This window comes from Crocodylus porosus, unplaced genomic scaffold, assembly GCF_001723895.1.
Source record: "Crocodylus porosus isolate Cpor-Errol unplaced genomic scaffold, CroPor_comp1, whole genome shotgun sequence".
In the NCBI taxonomy this organism is placed as follows: Eukaryota; Metazoa; Chordata; order Crocodylia; family Crocodylidae; genus Crocodylus; species Crocodylus porosus.
The window spans coordinates 60,489,644-60,497,828 of NW_017728949.1; the positions used below are offsets into that span (position 1 = coordinate 60,489,644).

The window sequence follows — 8,185 nt, forward strand, 5'->3', positions numbered from 1 at the left end:
CCTGGGGGACCCCACTGCCCACATCCCTCCAGGTCGAAAATGACCCGTCCACCACCGCTCTCTGGGTGCAGCCCTCCGGCCAGTTGGCGACCCAATTGACTGTGTGGGTGTCGACACCACAGCCCCCAGTTTCTTAATGAGAACGGGGTGAGAGACAGTGTCGAAGGCCTTCCGAAAGTCCAGGAAGATGATGTCCACTGCTACCTCTGCGTCTAAGGATTTGGTGACCTGGTCCTAGAAGGCACCAGGTTCGTCCAACATGACCTGCCACTGATGAACCCGTAATGGTTGCCCCTAAGCATAATCTCCCCCGCTGGCCCCTCGTGGACATGTGTCAGGATAATTTTCTCAAACAGCTTGCCTAGGATTGAGGTAAAACTAACTGGCATATAGTTTCCCGGGTCCTCCTTAGAAAAGAATTGAAAGGGGGAAGATATTTTAAGAACCTGAAGAGTGTTACCACCATAGGGGGAAATCCAGAGGGGTGTGTCAGCATCCCATTTTACCTTAACGATCGACAGGAAAATTGATGTTGATCAGCAAAGAAAAGCTTCCAAAAGTTTAGCAGGATCCTTTCAGGTGCAGACACAAAGGCACATGTGTATATCATAACCGCTCTGAGAACATCGTCATCCTTACAAATAAAGTATGTACCAAAACAGAGGCATTCTGTCTGATTCAATCTACTCTTCACAACAGTAACGGTTGGCCTTTTCAGCTTATCTTGAATGATTCCCCCATCTCCATTTTCCACAATATACTGTATTATGCTTATTAGTGGAAATGACACTGTTTTCTGATGCCCGCTCTCCTTGGAAAAGTGATATATAAGAAAGCTGGTTAGCATTAATGAAACTTGTACAGAATTGCCTGTAAAGCTGCTAATTACACAGGTGCTATAGGGGAAAATGAAAAAAGCAGCCATGGCTAAGGTGATTAGTTTTCCCCATTCACATGAATCTTGGGTAGAGCACAAGAAAAATACACTGGTAAAAAGGCTGGTTCCATAGCAACCAGGAATTACTGTCTTCAAACATACACAATGCTCACAAAATAGATTTTAAAAAGATTAATGCCTCTGATTTTATACTATTCGTGCCAAATACTGTGTGCTGACGGTGAAAGTGACTTAAGTTAAAAAGGCCAAATGCTAAATTGTAAGAAGGATCTGTCGGGCAAAGCAGCATTTATGCAAGAAATATAGGACTGCTTATTTCATGCAACATGCACTCCAGAAGCAACACAAGACCTCACATTTTAATTGTGCTCAGGAAAACGAAATGGATCTGCTGACAACTGTTTTGAGGACTACTATACCTACGTAATACGACTTAATTGTTATCCATTTCTACTGTAGTGCATTGATTCCTCTTTTGGTAAGCTGATGCTACATACAGCAGTGATTCTCAACCAAGGTGCTGCAGCACCCTAGGGTGCCATAAGATCCTTTCAAAGGGTGCTACACAATATTAGAGCTGTTAGGTGTGCAAACCCTCACAGCTGATAAATCAAGCCATTTCAAATAGGAATTTAGATTGTCAAAACCTGCTTTTCTGAGTTCTTTGCAGCAGATTTGCTCTATAATTTTTTCTATAGTCAAGAAATGAGTGAAAGCTAAGAGCTTGTGGTGCCTAGAGTCTAATGAGGGGCGCCTGCAGTCTAGCAACAATAAGAACCACTGATATACAGTCAGGGCTGTCCCAGGGGGGTGAATTGGAGCAATTGCCCCAGGTCCTGCGCTTTGGGGGCCCCCACAGAGCTGGGTGGAGAGGCTGCAGCTGCCACTTTTGAAGTGGAGCCTCCCACCCGCCTGGTGGGTTGGCCAGTCTTTGCCTGTTCTAGCTGCTACCAGTCCCACCGTGTCTGGTGTGCTGGGGCATTCATTCCCCAGTGTAAGTGTGCCATGGGATGGGGAGCGGGGCCCTGCACCCTGCTGGGATCATCTCTGCATACAGTAATTCAAAGCTATCGTATACTGCACTCAAACAAGTTATGGCTTTGTACTAGTTTTGCAGGGCTACACAAAGTATTTTCCTAATTTACATTAAAATACACAAAAGTTTCTCGAGGTTCAAACACATGGATGTTCAATTTACCTTGTGTGGATTCTGCTTAAACAAATGGCATCTCATGTTTTTTGTGAAAAAAAGGCAAAAACATTAACATGATTGATATAATCCCGGGCTAAATGAATGATTTTGCTTCCCATATATGGTGAAAGTGTATAGACCCCATATGTTTCCACTTGCTGTAGAAAACATTTAATATATGCCTGAATTCTAGTGAGTGCTGGCAAGGAACCTGGGAGCTATCTCAGGACTTACAGCCACCCCCCAAGAAGCATCTACACACCAGTCACCACAAGTCACCTGCTAACCACGTGCAGATGGTAGAGGGACTGAATTCATGACTTACACCAGCGCTGGGGAACTGGAGGCCAAGGGGAAGAGAAACACAGCATCCAAGAGCAAAGACTAACCCTATATGACATGCCCCACATGCACAGCTTTGAGGACTTCCTTTATCTCCTCCTCCCAAAGCCCCTTTTGTCATTTGAATAATGGGAACTAGGGTTACACTCCTTATGTCTGCACAATAATGGCTTGCACAGAACAGCCATGGTTAAGAACCAGAGAGTGCTTTGAATCGATGCTTTTTCTAGAAAGCAATTTGAAATCTCATCCTCTCTAAACTTCTAGCAGCAACCAACCCTCTGATGGTATTTTTGCTGCCAGAGGGGGAAAAGCAGAAAAAGGGGGACATTTTAAAACTAAAAACTGGAACAAAGTTTGGTTGCTGATTTTGGTATCTCTCCTTATAATGCCATCATCTCACCCCTACCCCTGCCCTAGCTCCAAAATGCAGGAGCCCTAGTCTCTCAGAACAGCAGTACTAAATAGTTACAACCAGCTCCACTATTTTAATCCTGTAAGTCCCTTTGATTCAACAGTTATTTAACCGTAAGACTGAAAATCCAACGGCCAATACAAGAGAAAATTGTCATAACATTTTTTTTAAAAAGCCTGTTGAAGTCTGGGATGTTTAATTTTTTTCTCCAAGGAGTTTCAGCACAGCTGCTGCAACCAGCTGAAATGGACCATCATCATGGCTATAAATCAGGCTTGTCCAACATATGGCCCGTGGGCTGCCATGAGGCCAGCCAAGCCATTTTCTCTGGCCTGAGGTCCCTCACTCGGGACAGGCGAGGAGCCCTGGTGCTTGCTCCGTTCCCCATGGTGGCAGCGGTGGCGGCTGCAGTGGCGGCAGGGCAGCGGAGAGGCGAGGCGGGCAGGGCCGGCCCGCGGGCCCCAGCCGGAAGCAAGGGGAGGGGAGCTGCTTGCTCCCGCGGGGCCGGGTCCCACCGCCGCTCCCACGAGGGCTGCACGGTGCGGGGCTGCCAGCCGCTCCTGACGGGACGAGTGGGGCCAGCGCCTGTGGCTTCTCCTCTGGCTCCGCCCCTTGCCCCCGGTGCGCGGCCCGGGGAGCAGCAGCGTGGCCCGCGCCCTGCCCGTGTGCGTGGTGGATGGAGGCACCCGGTAATGCCCCGCGCAGAGCTGGGGGCGCCTCGGGGCCGGGCGGGCGGCATGAGGAGCCTGGCCCAGAGGTGCTCTATGTCCAGTCACCTCCTTGGCAGTTCAGGCAGAGCAATGGGTTCAAGTGAAGCACAGGAAGGATACAAACTCACATAACTGTTCACTTGAGAGGACAGTGCCATCAGCCCTCTCTTGCTGTATCTGCGTTGTTCTAATTTCCTGCTCTTCAAGTGTTGCCCCTCAGGAGCTCTGTTATTCAGATATGCTGGAGCAGGGGCCAGCAACTTACTCCCACAGGCTGCATCCGGCCTGTAGAGCCACTGGATCTGGCCTGCAGAGTCTGAAGTTTTTGCCTATGATTGTGTGTACGCGTATGCTGGGGCTAAGCAGTAAGGAGTTGCACTAGGGCTGGGTAACTTCTGCTTGTACTTTTGCTGCTGCTGCTACATCTTCCCATTCCCCAGCCTCCCTATGGCTGCAGCCTCCAGCTGGTGGGGACCTATGCTAGGGCCAGGCAGCTGGAAGCTGCATCCTTATGGCTGCCACTCTTTCCCACCCCCACCTTCACCTCTACTCTCACTCTCCTTTCTCACCCTGCTGTGGCAGCAACATGAATGCAGTTTCCAGCTGCCTGGCCCCAGCGCAGGTCCTCACTGGCTGGACGCTGTACCTGTGCCCTAGGAAGGGGGTTTTAGTGATCCAACAAGGGACTTGTCAAAATGGCAAAACAGGGGTGCATTCCCCTTCCCTTGCTGGATCAATGGCTCAAACAGTTTTAATTGTTTCTTCTTCTTCATTAGTAAAGAAAGATCTTCCTGGAAGTAATAGAAATGTAACTGCTGTGAATGATATTTTCTAAAAAGTCTCAGTTTCGAAACAGCTTGTCTACTTTACTTTAGTTTTGATGGAATAAATATTTTTTATCTTTGGATGGGCTTCCCTAGCGATTAAGTTTCATATTGCCAATAGTCTCTGTGTATAAAAGGGCAATTTATTTTAAGATTGGATGATGTTGACAAGCCCTTCTGATGCTGGTATTTAAATTATGGCCAACATTTAAAACCAGGGTTTTATTATGTAACCTTTAGTCATAACTAGTTATTAATTCAATAAAAGTAGATCTTCTTGAATATTATTCTCAAAAATGCCCATATTTTGTTGCTTTGATTAGTTTCCACTCTGGCTGATATCTTTTCCACATTTGATCTGTCGACTTGCATTACGCTTCTTTCATTCACTGAGAAGTGAGTAGAAGCAAAAGTGTTCCTTTTAGTCAAGTGTTTGGTATTATTTCATTGTTTTTATTTTGGATTTTAAACCACATTTCCAGACCCATTTCATTGTCACTTCCTGCAACTTCACTGGTGTCAAAGATCACATGACATCACTTCCTGATGTGATACCACTTCCTGTGAGGTCGTTGAATATGGCTCGCCATCCCACTGGGTGATAAAAAGTTTGTGATCTGGCCCCACATTCAAAAAGTTTGGACACCCGTGCTATAAATCGTGATGGTTACACAGGAAAGATCTGATGAGGAAGTCATGCAGGGTTCATGAAGAGTTTGTAAAATGTAATCCATTCAGCAGCTAGGATGTCTTACCATAATTTACAAAAATAGCCATCAGTTTTAACTCTGTCTGTCTGCTTCACACAGACAGCCAAGTGATGCAGGCTAGCATATCCTAGGGCAATGATTCTCAAGCCAAGGTGCCACAGCCACAACATCAGCACTGTTAGGTGTGCAAATACCTGCACGTTTCACAAGATAAACCAAGAGATTCCAAAGAGGTATCCATAGGGCCAAAAACATTTCTGACCTTTCTGAGTTCTTTGCAACAGAAGAGCTGCTCCATTTCCTTTCCACAGTCAAAAAATGAGTGAAAACTAAGAGCTGGCATTTTCTGACAGGTGCCTTGAGTCTGAGGAGGTTGAGAACCACTGTTCTAGGCTATGGGAATACAGAACATTTAGGGGGTCTAACTCCCTTAGGGGGAGTTGAGATTCCTGGCCTAAAAAACTAATTCTATTGGACTGATCTTCTTTCTATGCATACAGCTTAACAAATTGCTGTTGATAGCTAAGGGCCTTGTTACACAGTAAATTTAGGTGGGTTCTGTAGCTCTTAACCCCCAGATCGGCTGTACATTAACACCTCTAAATGGCTTAAAGCACTCACTATTCGGCTTAAAGTTATGGCATGCCAAGGCAGGAATATTTTTAAACCACGTAATTTTACTCCTGTTCCATTAAGGTGTGGTCACTCCCTACAGCTATTCCTGCCAAACTTAAGTCCTCTACCATCTCAGGTTGCTGTGGCCCTTCCTGAATCAGGGCCAGTGGTGATGTCGGGGTGCAGCAGGGCCAAGCATGGCACCTCACCCCTGAGGGATGTTAGGCAAAGCCAAGCTGCAGCCACCAATCACCCTGTGGCCACAGTGCCTCCCACCGCTGCCCAGACTGGTTTATGCTCTTGCCAATGGTGTTGCAGGGAGCGGTGTGAACTCCGGAGGAAAAAAAGAATCAGGCCTCTTACAGCTCTTGTGACGTCCAGCTGGCCAGCAGCTCACCCACCTGTGCCACCACCAGCCAGGCTGCTGGCTGGCGGGGTACTATGTGAGCTCCTGATCCTTTTTATCTCCAGAGCTCGCCCTTCCAAATCGCCACTGATTGGGCTGCTGGTCAGCCAGGCACTGCCTGAGCTCTGAGGGGCCCAATCCTTTTCAGAGCTCTGATGGTACCTGGCTGGTTGAAAGCCCAGCAGGGGGTGGTGGGCTCTGGAGAAAAAAAAGTATTGGGCCTCTTGGAGCTCAAGGAGCAAGCCAGTTGAGGCAGCAGAGGTAAGCACCATGCCTGCTGAATGCTCATGGGGCTACGGTGCTTGCTGTACCCAGCAGGAACAGTGAAACACTCCTGCCCATAGCCTCTAGTCCTGTCCCTGCTCACCAAGCCACTACTGACAAGTCACAGCTGTGCAGGCGAAGGACCGTTGGAGATATTTTTTCACTGTAAGGTGTGTGAAAAAAATCCTCCTCTCCCTGTGTCCCTGGTCTAAGACAGCCCAGGCTCCAACCCCCTCTTCTGGTTCAGCTCAACCTGGTCACTTAGGTGAGCGGGCTGTAAAAATTTCTAAGAAAGGGGGGAGCTCATTTTTTCCTTTGTCCTGGAGCAGGCATTTTGGAGAAGAGGATGGCAGTCATTTCGGGATACAGAAACAAGGAGGAGCCTCAGGAGCTCTCTCAGTCTCTGGATAAACATGTGAGTAACTTACCTGAAATTAAGTTAGTAAGTGACCAGGAGACCAGGACAACTGGCGACCCTCTGGGTTAAAATCCGTGGGGAATACGGCACAGGGGACACAACGGTGGGAGTCTACTACAGACCTCCCACCCAAAATCAAGAGCTTGACCAGGGGTTTGCCCAGGAACTGGCTGAGGCTGCATGCTCCAGGACTGTGGTTGTCATGGGTGACTTCAATAACCCAGACATCTCGTGGGAGGATCACTCAACAAAATCTGAGCGGGCGCAAAGCTTCCTATCATGCACGGATGACCTCTACCTGACTCAAGAAGTCTATGGGCCAACGAGAGGTAAAGCGTTGCTCGACCTGGTGCTGGCTACTGGGGATGACCTAATCGGCGACCTAGTGATCGATGGGAAGCTGGGTGACAGCAACCATGAACTGATCACCATCAGCTGTAAAGCTGGCAAGTCAGTCAGCAACACGGAAGTCCTTGACTTCAGGAAAGCTGACTTTCACAAGCTCAGGAGGCTTGTCAGTGAGGCCCTAAGGGACCACGACCCCAGGGGGAGGGGAGTCCAGGAAGAGTGGTTGCTCCTCAAGGGTGAGAGCCTCAATGCACAAGCTAATTCAATTTCATCTTGGAGGAAAAGCAGCAAGAGGGCACTGCAGCCCCCCTGGCTCTCCAGGGATCTAGCAGACCTGCTGAGGCTAAAAAGAAAGGCCTACAAAAGATGGAGGATGAAATTCACTTCCAAGGAGGAATATTCTGCACTGGTCCAGTCCTGCAGGGAGCAAACCAGGAAAGCCAAGGCTGTAACTGAACTCCAACTAGCTTTGAGCATCAAGGACAATAAGAAGTCCTTTTTCAGATATGTGGGGAGCCGGAGGAAAAGCAAGGGCAACACTGGACCCCTGCTGAACCAGATGGGGCAACTGACGCCAAAAGAAAAGCCAACCTATTAAATGGGAACTTTGTGTCAGTCTTTCATCGGTCCCATGGGATGCCCATGTCCGCTACAGGACAGGCAGGTTCGGATGAGGGAGATCCCCTGCCCTCCATCAATGCTGACCTTATAAAGGAACACCTTGAGAGGTTGGATACCTTCAAGTCAGCTGGCCCTGATAATCTACACCCAAGGGTACTCAAGGGGCTGGTGAGCACCACAGCCCAGCCTCTGGCACAGATCGTTGAGAACTCCTGGCACTCTGGTGTAGTGCCCGAAGACTGGAAGAAGGCCAATGTGGTGGCGATCTTCAAGAAAGGGAGGAAAGTGGATCCAGCTAACTATAGGCCCATCAGCCTGACTTCTATCCTGGGGAAGTTCTTAGAAAAGTTTATTAAAGAGGCCATCCTTAATGGACTGGCCGATGCCAACATCCTGAGGGATAGCCAGCACGGGTTTGTTGC

The 8,185-nt window shown here is 48.3% G+C and overlaps 1 protein-coding gene across 2 annotated transcripts in view; it reads right to left on the bottom strand.

Annotated features, from left to right (window-relative positions):
• MYLK (myosin light chain kinase) overlaps positions 1 to 8,185 on the bottom strand; it is a 345,718-nt gene that overhangs the window by 136,557 nt on the left and 200,976 nt on the right. The window lies entirely within an intron of this gene.